Source organism: Otolemur garnettii, unplaced genomic scaffold, assembly GCF_000181295.1.
Source record: "Otolemur garnettii isolate 467f Iridium unplaced genomic scaffold, OtoGar3 scaffold00091, whole genome shotgun sequence".
Classification (NCBI taxonomy): domain Eukaryota; kingdom Metazoa; phylum Chordata; class Mammalia; order Primates; family Galagidae; genus Otolemur; species Otolemur garnettii.
Genome location: NW_003852486.1, coordinates 733,948 through 736,232, shown reverse-complemented (window position 1 = coordinate 736,232; position 2,285 = coordinate 733,948). Strand labels below are relative to the sequence as shown.

Below are 2,285 nucleotides of genomic sequence, written 5' to 3'. Positions count from 1 at the left end.
TACAGGCTGCTACATTTCCCCCCCTTTTTATATACAAACAAAATAACTTTTAATGTGGTCAGAGCAGTTCTTCCTGTTATCTAGCCCTTTTCTTTCTAGGGAAAAGATGGTAATTATCAGAGTTCAGAATTCCAGGTATGGGCTCTTTAAGTGAGGAAGCCCAATACAGCTGTAAACTATTAGCCGCTGCTAGAGGAAAATGATTGTGATGTTAATTCCCTTAAAGGTCTTTTATAAATGGAGAAAACTGAAATCTTTCCTGATAGAATTTATCATTTCTTTAACTGTAGGAACTTTCCTTTGATAGTTACTTAACGGAGGAACAAAAAATAACGCTTTCCTTGCAATCTTTGCAAGCAGAGGATTTTTCTCTCGCTATTCGAAAGGTTTTGCTACTCGAGGTACTGAAATCCACCCTTCACAGATCGCAAAAGACTGTTACTCGTGGATTAATGGTTCCACACTTGGCAGTTCCTCTCATGGAACTGTTACTCGTGGTCCAAAAAGTACCACCCTTCACAATTCCTTGATAGCAGACTTTTTCCTGCTTTCAAGCTGCTTTTCCAGCGAAATTTTTGCTAATTGATTCAGACTCCTTTTTTTCAAATGGAGCTCCCTAGCACAAAGGTGGCTTAACTTTTACTCTTCCCTTTGTTCTCACCTCTCATCTTCCAAAGGCTTCACTTCCTCTTTGGGCTGTGTCCAGTCTCCTTAGCTGGACCCAGTTGTAGTGCACAGACACTGATGAGAGGTCGGTTACCCCTTCACCACGCAGGATAACCTAGTATTCCACAAACACGTAATCTAATTATTCTCCATTGTCATCCATTGGTCTGGTTTAATTTCCCATTTTACACTAAGGCACCACAGGTCTAACCAAGCTGGCAGAGTGCTCCCATGGCATAGAATTGAATTATACTGTTTTTTCTGAGAATGGTTTGAAATGAAAATATTAAACTTTTTTCTTTCATTTACCAGTGGGTCCTGATTCTAGCCCAACTGATAATTTCCCTATCCATCTTCTATCAAGTTGATAACAGCATTTGTTTGGCCCAATGAAAGCTTTTTTTATACTTGGGACATACACCTGGAGGTTTACATGCTCTTTGTTCCTTTTAGCAGTCAACGTTCTTTTCCCTTTTAAACACTTCTCTTACGGCCTAGCTTCCCACATTTATGGCATTTGATGTTAACTGGGGGATTTACCCTATGATCTTCCAGCTGCCCAATTTGAGACGTCAATATAGCATTTACCTGCTTCTACTATAAGATTCATCTGATCTCTCAACTGTATTTCAACTACTGTATCTCATTTGCCATGATTTTTCTCTACTGGTTTTTTTCTTTTGGCCTTTTACAATCTTTCCCTTTCAATTCTTAGAAACTTTGGCTGCCTTAAAGAGACAGGAGCTCTTTAGCTGTTTCTTTTTACTCTGGAGTCTTGTTTTACAAAACTTTACTTCCACTATTTCTTCACCAGCCTCAATCTACCTCAATTCTTTTTTTAAACAGAACTCTTAACTGCCAAAAAGGGGATTTGGGCGTCGGTCTCTCTCGAAAGCTACTTCCTGCTGGCATTGGGCGAAGGTATTAGGGGAAGGCAGTTAGAAGTTCTCTTCCCTAACTTAATAAACTCTTGCAACCTGTTCCCAAACTTTTCTCTTTGCTGGTTTACCGAAGGCTTTTCTCACCCTTGAGGCTAAACGGCTTGTTTACTAAAGATTCTTATCATCTCCTAGGTCTAGCCTTTCTCTTTCCCTCTTGTTTAGAGGCTTTTTTCTGTTTTTCTCCAGCCACTTCACAGAAGAGGCTGAAGGATTTCACCAGCTTTTTTCCCCACAGAAGTAGTAGTTAGAATTTGGAAAGAGAAAACGCAGGAAAGAAGAGGAAAAAACCGAATGAGAAAGGCCTGCTGTTGGCTGTCTTTCTTAGATATTTCCTTTCCCTCTAAGCATTTCTATTTCTCTTTTCTTCTTATTTTGCTAAAGCTTATTTCCCCCTCGGTCCATGTTCACTGAATCCTGCTCACAGCACCATTTGTCAGTGGCATTCACTATCCCACTTCTGACACCACTTGTCAGGGCCTAGGACTGACCAGGTCTCGGGCCCGGCTCAGGTAGGTTCTGGCCACAGACCACTAAGCTACCTTGCTCAGGAACAGTTTCTCTTAGGTGCTTGAGGACTATCTACTTTAGCTGGAGCGAGGGGGAGAGGGAGAGAGGGAGAGAGGGAGAGAGGGAGAGAGAGGGAGAGAGGGGGAGAGAGAGAGAGAGAGAGAGAGAGAG

At 41.7% G+C, this 2,285-nt stretch overlaps 1 protein-coding gene across 1 annotated transcript in view; it reads left to right on the top strand.

Annotated features, from left to right (window-relative positions):
* ATP1A4 (ATPase Na+/K+ transporting subunit alpha 4) overlaps nucleotides 1-2,285 on the top strand; it is a 39,483-nt gene that overhangs the window by 24,630 nt on the left and 12,568 nt on the right. The gene's annotated exons all lie outside the window — the stretch shown is intronic.